Below are 18,878 nucleotides of genomic sequence, written 5' to 3' on the forward strand. Positions count from 1 at the left end.
GGTAATTGGTTTTGGTCCAGGGACAAAGTTAATGCATAAATGATGGTGGAGATTTGGAAAACCTATGGCGCATGCTAATGCAGTGTTATGGTTGTTGGATGAACCTGTCTCAGTTTCCCTTTCTATGATAGGTTGCCATTTCACGAGGCTTCTAGCTTTAATTTGGCATAGTGGTTTTAGTATGCATGCAAGACGCAAGTTTTCACTCACTCAAGGTGCACTTGGAAATGAATTATGGCAATTCATGGAGTAGGCTTGCTTTGTTTGATGTGCTCTCTAGTAGGTATTCAATTGATTTTTTTTATTAATATCCATTATTATGGGTTATTTTATATTTTGTCCTCCATGTTTCTCAAACTCTCCTTGGAATATTTTGGTTTTCGCTGGTTTTTATTCTCTCTGAATTACATCCTTGTCAACCTTTCCCCCCTTGTTCTTCACTAGCCCTTGTTGACATCTATTGGCATCTTAAGCTTATGATGGGCATAGTTTTATTGGACTGAAACGAGGCCAAAGAAGAAATTGTATTGATGTTGGATGAAATACAACTCACCATGTCATGATTGGATCACATACTTGGCTACGTGGAAGCTTAATTGGGAATCCATCTAGACTTTGGATACTCCCCTAGCAGCAATAACAAAGAGCTACTGAGACTTGAGACTCTGATAAGTCCAATTGATGATTTTTCTCCAGTTTAACATTTTAAATTACCTAGTTCAATTTTTAGTGTTTTGTCTAGATTATGGCCTTAAAGGCCTTGTTTTACAAGATAATTCTTTTTAAATTGTTGAACATTAGTAAATTGTTTAAATGGTTGTTCATTGAACTTCAGTTTTGCCCCCACTTTGGTTTCCCTAATGGAAAGTCAAAGCAAATGTTTCCTTGTTTTGTAAGCCTAGTTTGAAAACGATGATAAAAACTTTACTTAAAAAGTTCTTTTGCCTTCTAATTTCTGCTGCGCAAATGAAATCTTTTATTCTTCCTTTATATGATAAACATTGAAATAAACTTCTAATTGCTCCAACCAATGACTTAGCTTTGGAGCATCAACCTCACCTTGATACGACTTGATATCAACCTTCACATCCATTTTGAACAAGGATTGTGAATGTTCAGGACATTCAAACTAGGTTGATCTTTTTCAGGTTCTTTTTTTGGCGGCTCCTCAATTTCTTCTTGATTTCCTGATCTCCCCTCGGATTGGACCTCTGTTGCAGAGCCCCCATCTTCTCCAAATAGCCCAAGTTTATTGGTCAGTGTTGCCATGAGGAGATTCACATTACAATTTATATCTACAACTTGTGCCTCCAACTGTGAAAACCTCTCTACAGGATCAAGAGAGTTATTCACATATTCATCGACCATGAATATGTTTTATGAATTTTGACTTAGCTGATCTAGATCCCTTGAAAATATCCATAATATACCCAAAGAAACCTTCTCTAATACGAATATGATCCATAAACTGCCATGGATATTCCATTAAACAATTTGTCACAATATATATGATAAAATTATGCCTAAAACCTAAATCCTACACAATGAGGGTTTATTTCTCTTTATTTTTTTGGATCTGTAAATTATAGTTTATTGTGTGCATGCAAATTATAATTATATAGAAACTAGAGAATAGTTAAGCGCGCTTGAGCCAGAGGAGTTCTGGGATGGGTGACCTCCTGGGAAGTCATGGTTACCGGGTGCAAGCCCCGGAAGTGATGATTGATGCTATGTGATTCGTTCTCCACATTTCACTAGTTTCAATCCCACTTCTTCACCCCTGTGAGCATCACCCGATGCAATGAGTGCTAAGTGAACTATTCAAAAATCATGAGAAATTAGTCAGTTACGACTACCTCTCATGGAAATGGTCATACGTTTGAATGACTTACTTAACGCAGTTGAATCCCAAAAATGATATCTAATATAATGCACTGCGTAATCCCCCATACTTAAATTCAAAAAGAGTCAAGGGATCTCTACTTGAATGGTTCATGAGGCACAATACTTGCTAAGGTTTTGCAAATGGGGTAGCAAGCTAAGTGGGCTTGATTGTGGGGAAAAACTCCACAGTTAAGCGCGCTTGAGCCAGAGGAGTTCTGGGATGGGTGACCTCCTGGGAAGTCATGGTTACCGGGTGCAAGCCCCGGAAGTGATGATTGATGCTATGTGATTCGTTCTCCACATTTCACTAGTTTCAATCCCACTTCTTCACCCCTGTGAGCATCACCCGATGCAATGAGTGCTAAGTGAACTATTCAAAAATCATGAGAAATTAGTCAGTTACGACTACCTCTCATGGAAATGGTCATACGTTTGAATGACTTACTTAACGCAGTTGAATCCCAAAAATGATATCTAATATAATGCACTGCGTAATCCCCCATACTTAAATTCAAAAAGAGTCAAGGGATCTCTACTTGAATGGTTCATGAGGCACAATACTTGCTAAGGTTTTGCAAATGGGGTAGCAAGCTAAGTGGGCTTGACTCCACAGTTAAGCGCGCTTGAGCCAGAGGAGTTCTGGGATGGGTGACCTCCTGGGAAGTCATTGCAAGCCCCGGAAGTGATGATTGATGCTATGTGATTCGTTCTCCACATTTCACTAGTTTCAATCCCACTTCTTCACCCCTGTGAGCATCACCCGATGCAATGAGTGCTAAGTGAACTATTCAAAAATCATGAGAAATTAGTCAGTTACGACTACCTCTCATGGAAATGGTCATACGTTTGAATGACTTACTTAACGCAGTTGAATCCCAAAAATGATATCTAATATAATGCACTGCGTAATCCCCCATACTTAAATAATACTTTCATCCACCTGAAGGAGAAAGACATGCAATTTCATATTGAGCTAGGAGATGGTGGTCAATATGAAACTAGAGGAGTTGATACTGTCAATTTTCATAAGGAGTTAGGTAATCCTCTTCATCTCAAAGATGTCCTCTATGTTCTAGGATTAAAGCATAATATTGTTTTGGTGTCTACCCTTGAGGACAAGGGTTATGATGCCATCTTCAACAGAAATCTCTATCACTTAACTTATGGATGTAATAAGTAGATGGGTGTGAGGGTGAAAAATATCTACCAGTTGCAAGTAGAGACAGGCACAACCTTGAGCAGCAAGGAAGGGATTTTTCAGAAGAGAGAAGTGATAGTTGAGAAAGAGTAGGACAAAGCTCTCAAGATGGAGCCTCAAGAAATATCTCAATTTGAGTCTAGGTTAGTTGGTAGTTGGGCCGACCAGCAGGATGATGAGGACCATAGTTGAGGGCGAGTGGAGGAAATCACTCAGTCGGTGACTCTGAGTATAAGGAGTGTTCGAGCCAAGTGGGTAGAATATTTGTTTAAGGGAGATCAAGAGAGAGTTAGATCTTCTAGTATTACCTTCAGCCAGAAGAAGCAACCATAAGGGTACACAAGGTACATGGCACTTATGACTGAAGTGATGGACTCGTAGAGCATGGTTGGAAAGAATAGGCCTTCAGATCAGGTTCCATAGAGTAAATAAGGGAAGTCTTCTAGTTCAAAGGGATTAGTTGTAATAGCGGAGAACGTGGTAGTATTGGAGACAAATCCAGGTGGACGAGGTTCTTCTAAAAACACCTTCCTCACTAAGAGGGAGTGTTGAAAATAGTAGCAAGTAAGGTATTCTTTGACTCGTGGCTTAGTCAAAGTGACCACAAGCAATCTTTCTTTAGGATGCACAAGTTCCTATAAGTTAGGACGAGTTCGTGAAGCAATTTAACTCATGTGCATAGTTGGAGGATCGATTCGTTTGTCTGATGGTGTGAGTTATCTTTGGGAAAGGACAAACAAGTGAGCTTCAGTTTCTAATTTAGGTAGAATGAGTTACATGAGTCAGTTAGACTCAGTTAACTAGTCAATCACAAGTTGGATTTCCAAAAATAAACTTGCCAGATTTAGCTGACGCAAATTTCATATAAGGAGGACAAAGGCACATAATTGAATCATTGTTTTTGTGACAACAGGGTTGTGAGACAAGAAAATATAGAGCACGAGTTACGTGTGTGAGCTAGCAGTGCTAGGAAGAGAATTTAGGAGAGAAATATACGTAGTTTTTTGGCATAGGAAAGTTTTTCTGGTGTGTGCTAGGAATTAGGAGAAATCCCTAGGAAATAGGAGCATTCTATGCGCTAGGAAATAAGAGGAAATTTCGAGGGCCAACATAAGGATTTAGGATCTAAGGAAAGGGTTCGTGCAGGTAGGGTTTCATGCTAAGTACTAGTAGGGAGGACAAACTTGTTATCTAGAGAAACAATTTTCCTTGTAATAATTGTATTTGCTCAAGATTTGTCAATAAAGTTTCTACAGCTAGTAGATGGTTTTCTCAGTTGGGTTCTGTTGTGTGTGGAGCATGATTGTTCAAAGGTCTTTGTTTCAGCCGGATGTATACCCCAAGAAGTCTTGTACACCCCTCCATGCGGGGGGGTGTGGGGGGGACTTGTCCCCCCCACGGGGGTCCGGGGTGGCCGATCCCCCCCGGCTGGGGGGTCCCGGGGCCAGCGATCCCCCGGTGGGGGCTCAGGGGCAGCGCCCCCGAAGCTAAAAACAAATGTAAAATTGCCTTGTAAAGTATAGTAATTTCTAGTCAATCTGGGCCGTTCATTAGGCAGATGATCTAACGGTAGAACTTATGTTTAGTTTAGGATTTTTTGCCCTAGAAGGAAACCCCTCTCTTTGTATGAGGGTATTGTATTGGAGGCTGAGATATAGATGTGTATTCTGTGAGCGAGAAACAGAGAGGTGAGACTGTGAGAGAAAACAGAGGATGTTACAACGGATTTGCTGTAGGTTGTGTCTCTTAATTTTGCTGGATAATAGAAAGGAAGGACTGGCTGTTCGGGGTGGACGTAGCCCAAACTGGGTCAACCACATATATCTGTGTCTCTCTTGTTTTGTGCGTTTTCTGTGTTTATATTTCTGCAATATTTTATGTGTTCCATTGCTCCGTAATATATAATTTCCTAACAGGTTCCCTATAAATTATTATGTTGTTTTTCTATCGTGTGACTGTATTTAATTATGTTATATTCTGTTGCAATTTGGTAGATAAATTCTGTATCTTGGTGTTACAAATTAGTTTCAAATTTGTTCACTACAACAATGAATAATTTTCAAGGATTTTCTACATAAAGAACACAACAAATTGATAAAATTATCTTCATATGACATATTAGTATCAAAAGATAATAGTTGACTTACAAGAGTGTTGAATTCTTTCAAATTCTCTATTACTATGTCTCCATCCTTCATCCTTGGGTTATATATCTTTCTCCATATGAACAATTTGTTCACTAGGGACTTAGACTGATATAATGTACTTAACTTGTTCCACAATGGTTTTGCTATAAATTCTCTTGAAACATCCAATAATATTGAATATGAGAGACACAACCATATTGTGTTTTTTTCCTTTCGATCTAACTTGGTCCAATCTTCTTTTGAAATCCTTGTTGGTGCAGTACCAAGATCTTTTATTTTAAGCTTCCATAGCTCAAAACTCTTCCCATTGAATTTCTCAATCTCTACCTTTGAAAATATTTTCATGTCCTTTCACTACAAGAACCATTCTATAGATATCCAATTGTAATAGGGTCTACCACATGCCCAAGCCAAACCCCTTAGCCACAAAAGTGTCCCTCGAAGCAAAAAATAATTTGATCCCAAATGTAGGTTTTAACCCTATAAACCCACACCAAGAAAACAAAATAAAAACCTTGCATCAAAGCCAAATCATCACAATGCATCTTCACAATAACCCTAGATTTGGTTGTTAGCGAGAGAGAGAGAGAGAGAGAGAGAGAGAGAGAGATGACCAGAGCTAGGGTTATTGTGGAGATGCATTGTGATGGTTTGGCTCCGATGCAAGGGTTGGTCTGAGTGATCTAGGTCTCAAGCATGAGCCCCTTCATCTTTTTGGGTTAGAATTTGGTTGTGTCAAAAAAATCTTTCTCTTTGAAGGGTTTTGTCAAGGTGGCCTAAGTTCTACATGGTTACGGCATCCACCCATCTCAAGCCATAATTTTCTTAGTTTGGTTCTTGTTGGAGGCAAGGAGGGTAAATGATCCTTTCTGCATATGAGGTCCATTACAAGATTTTGTCAAATCTGGGTGATTTTTTTGGTTTTTGTGGATTGAAATGCCTTCCACTTTTGTTCTGAGCCTTTGGTTGGGTTTCTAAGGTCCCAAGGCCCTCCCTTTATATTTTTAGTCTCGTAAGTTCATACCTATGATATATATATATATATATATATATATATATATATATATATATATATATATATATATATATATTTACTAAGTCACGCTTTCTTAGTATATGTAGACCCACCTGGAAAGAAGCATATTTGAATATCCCTCTAAATCCCCCTCCCATGGGGGCGATAGACAACATAGAAAGTATGAAATCCATTCAAGGGTTTCAATTTTTTGTTGAAACCCTTAGTGGAAAATCTATACCATTATGGGTTCATGCAGAAGGTAAGGTGAAGGATTTAAAACATATCTTAGAACAATGAATTGGAATTCTTGTAGTCTAATGTCTTATTTATGACAAAAATAAGATGTTGGACTCTTTCTAGGAATTCGTTTTTTTTTCTATTCTTGAGATTGCATAGGGGAGAAATGGGTTCCAGAGGGCCTTCTGCTTCAACCTCTTACAAGGATGTTGCACGTGGTAAAGAGACCATCTCAATAGTCCAAACTCAATCTCTTACAGGATTGTACATTGTAGAGAAGGTGGAGGAAATTATTGCTTTGGAAATAAAAAATGCAGAGGTAAAGCATCTCTTCACATTCCTACAAGCTAGGGTTGTCATATGTAGATTCAACATATTCTAGTGAAAGTCAGAAGCATTGCATCAATGGATCTTTACAACATGGACAAAAACTTGTGACATTATTTATGTTGCAAAGGATTTTTCTTTATATAGTTTGATTCCCAGGAATATTGACCTGGTTTGGATCATTATATTTTTTGTCATCCATCTCAATGCTTTTAGAGTGGAAAATGTGGAGGAATCAACTCACAGGCCCCATTTTACTGATAGGACCTATTTTGGCAAATTGCGGTCTGAAACCTTAGGGAGCGTTTTGAGGCATAAAACGCTACTTTTTGGGGGTAAACTATTTCTAATTTAGAACAAAACCTTTTTTTCCTATTTTCTACACAAAAACCTTTCCAACGACGCAAGAATCACATCAACCAGAGTTTGTATGTGAAATTTATACCATTCAGAATTTGACCTTTGTGTTTTCACCACCATAATTTGAAAGGATGCCACGTCAACCCTCATTATCCATGGAAAAGAGGTTGTTCATGTGATTGTGATGAAGAAGACTATAGAAGAGTCTATATTGTAACTTTGTTTAAGGGTTGATGTAGTCAAACCTATTATGAAACCAGCTCACAAAAAGATAGAAAAGATAGATCAACGCCTTAGAATTCAGCCTCTTCGAGGGGGCAACCTCCTTTACATTACATAAATGAACAATTCTTGGATGATTCAAATGACAAAACCTCCTTTCTATATATAGGAGCCTAAGGAGTCACAATATAACCCAACGAACCTAACAATAATAATATAAAGCCACAAAAATAACAATAGATGGATTCTATGGGGCACAGTAATAACAATATGGGGACAATAGGGGCACAAAAATATTAATAAGGGATACAACTACAATAGTAATGGGGTAATCACTAGTATTATAGGGACCTAACATGCTTCTCTCCTTCAAAAAAGTGTTGTCCTCAACGCTTGAGTAGTTCTGGATGCTTCTGTATAAAATTTTCATCCTCCCATGTGGAATCTTCAGCAGATAAGTTCTTCCACTTGATGAGATACTCCGAAATTGATTTATTTCGTAGCTGTCGAGTTCTTGTTTCTATGACTGCTTCCAGTTCTAATATAATTTTCCTTCCTCGTCAAGCTCTGGCAATATTGTTTGAACTGGGAACTTGTCGCCTATAACCTTTTTTAAACATGAAACATGGAAAACTAGGTGCACTCAAGAAGCTGCAGGAAGCTCCAATTTGTATGCCATAGTACCAATCTTTTGCAACACCTTGTATAGACCATAATACTTTGGTGATAATTTATTATCCTTCTTAGCTTGCTTCAGGGACATTTGTTTATATGGTTGTACCCGTAGGAATACCCAATCACCTACATCAAAACTTCTTTCGCTGCGATTTTGATCTGCCTGTTGTTTCATTCTATTCTGTGCCAACATGAGGTTATCCTTTAAGAGTCGGAGGACTTATTGTTGATGTTTTATGTGATGTTCCCCTGCTTGAACCTTACAATTTTCTCTTAAATATGATGTGATGGATGGTGGCTAATATCCATAAAGTGCCATAAATGGGGTCATTTTTGTTGCTGTACGGAAGGAAGTGTTATACCACCATTCAGCTAGAGGCAACCATTTGACCCATTGTGTTTGTTTATCAGATACAAAGCAATGAAGATATCCTTCCAAACATTTGTTTACTATCTCAGTTTTCCCATCAGATTGAGGATTATAAGATGAGCTATGAGCTAACTGAATAACAAGACAAGAAAATAATTATGTCCAAAAATTTCCAGTGAAAATGGGATCTTTGTCACTTACAATAATCTTTGGGTTTCCATGTAGCTTTTGAATTGTTTCCATAAATGCAGTAGAAACTATACTGGCTTTAAATGGATGTGATAATGCACAAAAGTGTGCATACTTGGTAAGTCTGTCAACTACCACCATGATGACACTCTTTCCCTCAAACTTGGGTAAACATGTGATAAAATCCATTGAAACCTCCTCCCAACATTGGCTTGGAATGGATAAAGGTTGTAATAGACTCGGGGTCTTAATTGTTTCAACTTTATTTTGTTGGCAAACCAAACATTCTGCCACAAACTTTTGAATATCTAATTTAAGGCCATCCCAAAAAAATTCCTTCTTAACCCCATGGTAAGTTTTTAAAAATCCCGTGTGCCCTCCTAAGGGAGAAGTGTGCAATTCCATAAGAATTTTTGTTTGAGTTGGGAATTCTTACAGAGGTATAAGCAATCATTGTACCATAATGAATCATTTTTCCAGCTAAATGTATCAGATGTACTGGAATCTTGTTGTAACTTTCGAATAAGTGCCCACACTCCTTCATCATTCTTCCATTCCTCCCTTGCTTCGTTTATCCAATCTGGTTGGATAATAGAAATGGCGCACAACAATGCTTCCACATCCTCATCCTTTCTTGAGAGTGCATCTGCCACCACATTTTGCTTCCCTTTTTTGTAGATGATTTCAAAGTCATAACCCAACATCTTTGTGACCCACTTTTGTTGCTCTTCAGAGGATAATCTTTTTTCTAAAAATTATTTAAGACTATCATGATCTGTTTTTACCTTGAAGTGTCTTCCCATTAGGTATGGTCGCGATTTCTTAAGTGCATGTAGTGTTGCCAACATTTCCTTCTCATAAATAGCTTTGTGTAAAAACTTTCCCTTGATTGGACGACTTTCAAAAGCAATGGGTCTTTCATCTTGCATTAAAACAACACCAATTCCATTTCCTGAAGCATCACATTCCACAATAAAGGTTTTTGTGAAGTCCGATGTAGCTAAGGCTGGTGCTTGGCACATTGCCTCTTTAAGATGTTCGAAGGCCTTTGTTGCTTCTCGAGTCCATGAAAATGCATCTTTCTTCAATAATGTTGTTAGAGGTGCTGCTATTCTCCCATAATTCTTAACAAACTTGTGATAATACCCTGTCAACCCGAGAAATCCTCGTAGATGCTTTATGGATGTGGGGATTTTCCATTCCTTAATGGCTTTAATTTTGCTAGGGTCTACCTTAACTCCTTCATGAGATACAATATGACCCAGATATTCCACCTCTTGTACTCCAAAGACACATTTGGATCTTTTTGCATATAATTGTTTCTCCTCCAATAGTTGTAGCACCCTATCAACATGTTCAACATGATCCTTCCAAGACTTGCTGTAGATTAGTATATCATCAAAAAACACTAACACAAATTTTCTAAGGAAGGGTTTGAAAATGGAATTCAATAAACCTTGAAATGTAGAAGGTGCATTGGTAAGGCCAAAAGGCATGACCAAAAATTCATAATGACCCTCATGATTTCTAAATGTTGTTTTCAGAATGTCTTCAGTGTTCATTCTAATTTGATGATATCCTAAATGAAGATCCAATTTGGTGAAGTAAATTGATCCATGCAATTCATCCAGTAATTCATTAATGATCGGAATGGGAAACTTATCTTTAATAGTGAGCTTGTTGAGCTCCCTATAATCTGGACACATGCGCCATGATCCATCCTTCTTGTGCACCAATACTATTGGAGCAGAGAAAGAACTTTGACTAGGTTGAATTATACTAGCCTCTAGCATTTCTGCAACCATACGTTCAATTTCACTCTTTTGGGCATAGGGATATCTGTACGGCCTGATGTTTGGAGGAACACTTCCTGGAATCAGATGAATAGCATGATCATGATCACGAATAGGTGGGAGACCTTTGGGAGTCTCAAATACCTTGGAATGATTGTCCAAGACTTTTTGGAGATCTGGAGAAATAGATGATTTTGATGTGGAAACATCTAGCGAACATAATTGTGCAATTACACCTTTTTGTTCCCTTTTTAGAAGCTTTGTCATACCGTTAGAGCTGATTATCTTTCCCGGTTTCCCTGCAATACCCCTTAATTCAACTTCCTTTCCTTCCATAGAAAATTTCATGAAAAGTTCTTGAAAATTAAAAGCTATTGTACCCAAGGATTATAGCCATTGGACTCCTAGTACAACATCAACACCTCCCATTGGAATGGAAAGCATTGGGCTAGTCAATACATATTCTCCCATGGATAGCTTGATATTATGGCACTTTCCAGAGAAATTTATCATTCCTCCATTTGCAACCATCACTTGACACTCTGGTGCTAGATATAGGAAGCAATTCAATTCTTTTGCTATCTTACAAAGAATAAAATTGTGGGTACTTCCTGCATCAATCAACACTATTACCTTTTTCTTCTTGATTTGTCCTTCTATCTTGATGGTTTGAGGAGTGGTAATCCTAGCCAATGCATTACAAGATATGGTTGGATTCATTTCTTCTTTATCTAGGCTTTGTTCCTGGAGTATATCCTCTTCTTTTGACCTTTCTTTCTCCTTTTCTTCTTCCTCTTCACAATCTATGTAGAATAATTTCTTCTTAGCACATTTATGACCTTAAGTGTATTTTCTATCACAACTGTAACAAAGCCCTTTTGCTCTTTTTTCTTCCAATTGTTGTGGTGTCAACCTTATAGGTTGTGGAAGACTAGGGGCAACAACACTTCCATCTTTATAGTTGTGAGTGGTATGCTTCCTGGTTGCCATAATTTTGCTTTCCATTTTTCTTGCTAACCTGAATGCCTTCTCTAATGAATTAAGTTCCCAAAGGTGAACATCATGTTGGATATTATCCTTTAAAGTCCCTATGAACACATCAATCCTATGCTCCTCTAGAATATTTTTACCCTTATGTTCAATTTTTGGAACTCCTCAATGTGCTCCATTATTGAACACTTTTGTTTGAGACTTATCAATTTGCTAAAAAAAGTGTTGCTTTTTGTATCCTCATAATGTGCTATCAATTCTTCCGTAAAAATTGCCCAAGTGATAATTTATTTACGAGAGCAAAGCCATTGATACCATACAAACTGATTTGGTTCCAAATATAGAGTTTCAATACGTACCTTTTGTGTGTTTTTCACATTATTGGGATCGAAAAATTGCCCCATCTGTAATATCCATGTTGCAGGATCCTTGCCATCAAACTTCCTCATATCGATTTTTGGAATATGGTGGGTCTTCGGTCCCACATTAGAGTCTATGAAATCATGATTAACATTTCTTTTGTTCTCATCATGAGTTTCCTTTACTACCCTTTGAATTCCTTCAAACTAATTTTTCAAACCAAGCTTATGCAAAAATTTTAAAAAACTACACACCTTTTTTCACTTTGTAGGAGCTTTATATTGAATCTTATGTATCTCTGTAATTTCAGATCATCCAGTTCTAAAATTGAGACCTGTAGTAGCCCTCTATGTCTTATTTCCAATGCCACCAGTCTAATCCAAATTGGATTCTCGAAGGAAGAGTTATGTGAAATCTCCCACAGTGACCTGATTATAGACTAGTTCAGTAGAACGAAATTGTACGACGTGACACTAGTCACTGTTTCGACCTTTGGCTCTGAAAAATATATACAAGAAACTGTAGTCCGTCCTATTTTTGTACCTTCTTACGAAATTTCAATCTGATGCTCAGAGAGAAAGTTATGATGATTTTCCCCAGGTCACCTGTTTGGAATGTAATTCAGGAGTCTGCAAAAAGACCAACTTCCTCAGATCATATCTCCGCAAATATAGTGCGAAAAGCTTTGAAATTCAGACCCGAGGTTCAATGCGATTTCGTCTCAAATGGGTTTTTTTTTAGCTTCTGAAACGTCGCAGAAAAAAAGTTATAGCGAAAATGCCACAATGACCTATTTGGAGTAGCGAAACCCTAGAATCCAAAGTTCCGACACCAAATGTTTGTTGGAAATAATATTGAGAGGGGGGGTGAATCAGTATTATTATATCAATAAAACTTTTTCATTTCCATATTAAGATTCATATATTCTACTTCAGTTAAGGCAAACTGCGTGTATACACAATTGTTTGTAATGCAACAACCGTATATCCAGTAAACTTATGATTCAGTTGGTTCATCCTTAAGTGCATCAGAACATTATTAACCATATGAACAGTAAAATAGAACAGATCATCACACACAAGAAGCACACATGAACACCATGATGTAAGGTGGAAACGCAATGTGGGTGAAAACCACCTGCTGCAAGTCGTCTCAATCTTCTTTTAATAAGAAACTTATTTTTACAATGGTTCTGTACTGGTGCAATCTTATACCAATACAATGGTTTCTACCTGCAGAAGACTACAACCTTCTCTTGTTCTCCGGAATCTCCTGGAAGGGAGCTACAACCTCCTTAGCTCTTGTACTAGCCAATCCATTTACTAGTACGTAAAATGCTCCAACCTTCTCTCGTTCTCCAGACTCTCCTGGAAGGGAGCTACCACCCCCTTTGCTCTTGTACTAGCTGAGGTACTAGTACATAGGTGCCGACCTACAGAAGGCAACAACCTTCTCTTTCTTCCTCCAGGTACCATGTTTCATAAATTTTCAGACTGGATACTCCTGAAGCACAACACCATAATCTAAAGCCCACATTTCATCCAATTTTCATATCGGACCCATCAATATCATTGAAGCACAAAATCAATCAATACTAGCATCATCAAGCTCTGAATCACTGAAACACTGAAACCCTGTCAACAACACAGTCACCAGAACACAGAACAAACAACAGAACTCTGCAACAATAACCAGATCCAACTGCAACTTCAAATATCATATATCATAATGTATACGCTACTATGACGAACCAAAACTGCGTACATACGCGCTTTTACCAAAGCCAACCCGCGTACAGCTCTACAAATATTTTCTCATAACTTTGCAGATGTTCCAGACATCAGTCATACCCATATCATAACATTTACAGAACATTACATGCGTCAGTATACAGATCTAGAATAAGCATGATCAAACTGTATAGAGATGATTCATTCTAAGCCATTAGATCCCGATCTATCCTTAGATCGTGTTCTCCATCAACTGTAAAGCATCATGAACCCATAACCTGCATACTGGATCTCATCCTTCATCATATATTCATCACTTGCACACTTGCCTGTGCCTAATGATCTTCTTCTCCTTTTATAGTCTTAGGCCTTACTCAAACCATGATCCAAAACCATAAATAATCAATACCCTGGACCAAATACTTGGGTTCAACATTTTAGACGCAATACCAAGGACCAAAACCATAGGTTCAAATATGTCGGACTAAATACCATGGACCAATCATAAGCTTTTCACATGAAAGTGCGTGTATACGCATACGCGATTTTTGATCAGCAATCTTGCGTGTATACGCACCTTTGTGTATAGTGAACATGCGTATATACTTTCCTTTCTTCATTCTTGTAGTCTGATCATCAATTCCTTGCTATTGACTTGCTGCACTATGATTTGTCATCTGTGTGAGTTGCCATCAAGGACAACACTTGTCTCATAATGCCAACAATCTCCCCCTTTGGACTTGATGGCAAAGCTAACTTGTCATATTAAGAACTATCATCCTGTCACATCTGATATCTCTTCTGTAGAACCATCAAGTTATAAATTGTTCTTCTATGGGTGGGTTGCCATCAAGTACAACACATGCATCATAATGGCAACAATGTTATGAAACTAGCTCACAAAAAGATAGAAAAGATAGATCAATGCCTTAGAATTTAGCCTCTTTAAGGGGGAAACCTCCTTTATATTACATAAATGAACAATTCTTGGATGATTCAAATGACAAAACCTCCTTTCCATATATACGAGTCTAAGGAGTCATAATATAACCTAGCCGACCTAACAATAATAATATAAAGCCACAAAAATAACAATAGAGGGATTCTATGGGGCACAATAATAACAATATGGGGACAATAGGGGCACAACAATATTAATAAGGGATACAACTACAATAGTAATGGGGTAATCACTAGTATTATAGGGACCTAACAAAACCTAACCACTAGTAGGCTATCGAGTTGTGTTACAACCGAGCCACTAGGAGGAGAAGGGGTTCCATTCTTTCCAATAGATAAGAAAAAATAACATGAAGGATAGGAGATAGAGTACACAAAGAGGATTTATGCACTATAGAATCCCACAAGCGATAGACCATACTTCTTTATACTCATAACCATATTTCCATTCAGATAGAGAGAGTAGGGAAACCTCACCTTCTAGTTGGGTTTTTCTCCCAAAAAGGTTTCCGAGGTCATATCGTGTGTCAAATGTGTTGTGAGTTTCTTTTTCAATGTTATATATATTTTTACATAATTTTAATTCCCATGTAGACACTATTAACAATAATCTACATATCTATAAATCTAAAGAGATATAAAACTGTAATAGTGTAGATTTTGGATTTTTAAGTATAAATTTATCAGGTCTTTTGTGACCAACTATCCAGTGGAATATCCACAATATTTTACAAATCATATTGGTATCAAATCCAGGTTTCTTCGAGAATATTGTGGAGATTTGTAGGGGATCTAGATTGACTAGGCCAAAGGTCGTAAAACCATAATCATGATTGAATCATCTATGATAACCCTCTTGGTCCTACAGAGGAGATGTTTTCGCGGCTGGAACAACAAGTCACAAATATGAATTGTAATACAAATCTCCTCATGACAGCCTTGGGAAATAATCTTGGAATATTCAAATACGATGGGGGTTCTAATGCAGATGACAAATGAGAGTGGAGATCAGGAAATGAGGAAGAGCCAAAGAACCAATTGCCAAAAGAACCTAGAAAAGGTCAACCCAGTTCGAGCCATGAATCATTCATATTCCCTGTTCAAAATGGAAGTGAAGGTCAATATCATGTCATACCAAGGTGATATCCATGCCCTGAAGCTAAATCATTGATTGTAGTAGCTAGAAGTGTATTTTAGTGTCCAAGAAATTGAGGAAGAATAGAACATTTCATTTGCATGGCTGAAATTAGAGGGCCATGCCCTGACTTGGGGTGAAAGCTACATGAATACCTTTAGGTTGGAGGGAGAACCTCCAGTGACTAAGTAAGAGGAATTCAAAACCCTCATAAAGTCAAATTTTTACCGTATTATGTATGAAGTGGAATAGTGGATTTGACGACACTACTTCAGGAAAAAGTCGTGGAAAATCATGCATGAGTACACCACATAGTTTAGAAAGGTGACCATAATTTTAGGTATCTCCTCAAAGGACCAAAATTTACTCCTCAAGTATTTGGGGGGTCTACACCGCCATCTATGGGAGCAAGTGATGTTGTTCAATCCCAATCAGTGGACGAGTCTTGTGTACAGGCATAATAATGTACCAACCCCCTTTTATTTTAAATGTTTTATTTTTATTTCCCACCCAAACCCAGGAGCTCTTATTTATTTAATTATGAGTTTTTGTCTACCAAGAATCTTTAACTTGTATCTTTGGTAGTAATTTCGATGTTCAAGTATTGTGGATTCACTAAAGCTTGTATCGTAGGGTTATGTGGAAGAAAAGTCTCTCGCAAGTAATAGACAATGCCACTAATAAAAATTTAACACTTAAAACCAAAATAAGTAATGTAAGCTTCACTATAAAATCCACCCTCTCAGAATTTCCAATACAATACAAACCTTCCATTAACATGTAAGACAAGCAAAATGCAACATAGATGCTAAACTCATGATAAAACTAGATTTTGAAAATAATTTTTTCATAGTGTTCACATGCTCACACATCTCATGTTTGTGTGTGTATTTGTATTGAGGGTTAGGGAAGATAAAGAAGTCACCACAACAATATGAGTTGCGATATTGAAGGACAATTTAGTAGGCAATCTTCCATCCATATAAACAATGTGAAATCCACATAATATTTACAAGCAATCCAAGAGGCATCTAGGAAACAAATAAACTAAGGAAAATGGAAGTTTGGACATAGCATAGAAAACAAAACATGCCTTTCCAAGTAAAATATAACAACTGTTATCAAAAGTTGTGTACCATGTCTTCGCATCTAAATTTGCTTTGCATCACCATTGATTTTTAATTAACCAGAAGTAGTGTTACAATACTTTGAATTATTGCTTTCATGTAATACAACCATTCAACCACCATGGGAATCACATTGAAAGGAATAAAATATAATATTAGTAAACAAAATGATGATAAATACACATGGACTAGCTTGATTATGCTCAAAACCAAAAACAAGACAACCAAAAACTAATACATAGGCTACTCTATGATGAATGACATTGAAAAAATGCAGATTTTGAAGGATCAAGAACAATTTGGTTTATTAAAAGACAAGAAATGAAATTAAACATAAAACATCCAACACCATTTGTAGTATAATGGACTGTTGAGAGAAGCTAAGATCAGACACAATAATACTCAATGAAGTATGTTTTGTAGCCACAAATCAATGGCACTCTAGCAAAAACCCTTTCAACAAACAAAAATATATTACAAATGTAAAACAAAATGCTTTTACTGAATACCAACGTAATCAACCCAACACATACTTTTCACTTACTGACCAAGGGTTTCATGGATAGGAGGAACAAACATGTCCATTTATTTTCGACTTAGTCACCGGAGAATCCACAGTAAGAACCATTTTTTGCCAACGTTTCAAATCCCAACCGGGATCCATCATCAGGACAACTTGAATACATTTGCAATGCTACACCTTGTCACGTGCTTGAAGAAAACAATTAAATACCTCTGGGTGGGACCTTCATAGATTGTGCACCAGGTCAATGTTAAGGGGAGCTATATATTGTTAGAATTAGTCATCCACCGTACACCTACAAGTTAACATCCCTTGGTGTAGTGGCTACACGCCGAAAAATGAAATCCTATAACAGTGCAGTGGTAATTGGGCAACCTAGTGCTAGAGAGGTGATATGGCAGAGGATTAGGTGGTTGTGTCATAAATTCCAGACATAACTTAGTTATTACAATGATTAAACCAATACAAGTTCCACGACTTGTAACTATCTTTTACCAATGTGGATGTGTCAATTTATCTATGGTCTCTGAGATTAAGGTTTTCATGGTACGTATGTCAAGAAGTATTTGTATTGTCAAACTGAGGCTTCAATATTAAAAGAAAGCCAATTTTTCTTCTCATCCATGCCATCTTGTAACTTGGTACAACTAGGTAAGTTAGAATCCTTTATATGTGTTGAGAAACCTTGGTGATTGAAACATGTTACAATGTGTGACCTGGAACATGCATGGTACCAGGCTCATATCTCTCTTCCTAATCATTAACAATATACCAATAATGTAGTTATCACCCCCTAGCATAGTAAGCCTATCCCAATGGCTAGTCCATTAGACACACTGGGGAGTCCAGAGGTGGTCCACACCTCCACCCTTCTTTCTTATGAATGTTCAGTTACAGGTTTATTCAGGGGTTCCAAAGGTAATCTTCCTCCATCTAATAGCCATGAGGGATTCTAAAGAGAAAATCTCCACCCTCACTTGTCCCATGGATTCCATAAGTGTACCTCCACCCAATAGTCATTAGGGATTCTAGACACAAACTATCCAACCTCACTTATCCCGAGGATTCCAGAGGTGTACCTCCACCCAATAGCCATGAGGGATTCCAGAGATAAAATCTTCACCCTCACTTGTCCCAAGGATTCCAGAGGCGTACCTTCTCTCGATAACCATGAGGGATTCCAGAGACAAACTCTCCACCCTCACTCATCCTAGGGATTCTAGATGTGTTCCTCCACCCTGAGATAGAAACTCCACCCAGAACTTGTAATCCAGAATGTAGTAAACAAAAGTAAATCTAGGCAGCCTAAGGCCTCCACCCACTATTTGATGAGGGATTCCAGAGATACAATGATCCACCCTCATTCAATTCATACCCACCAGAGGTTAGATAGTCACTTTTTTTCACTACAAGGTAAGGGTTAAGTTTATAGAACAATTTTATGTAGCATGAAAATTTTCTAGGTGTCCACACCACACCTGCTGGGAGGTGGCTAAGCCACGGACATGGCTGCAAAGTTTCTATATTTTGGAAGATAGGACCAACCAAGTATTTATAAGGTCAAGAGGACATGATTATAAGGTCCTTGACTACTGAATTGGTTAATGTTACATTTTTCTTGTCTCTTTGAAAG

The sequence above is a fragment of the Pinus tabuliformis genome, chromosome 3_1, assembly GCF_031772625.1.
Source record: "Pinus tabuliformis cultivar Carrire ecotype Pingquan chromosome 3_1, CPIR1, whole genome shotgun sequence".
Classification (NCBI taxonomy): Eukaryota; Viridiplantae; Streptophyta; class Pinopsida; order Pinales; family Pinaceae; genus Pinus; species Pinus tabuliformis.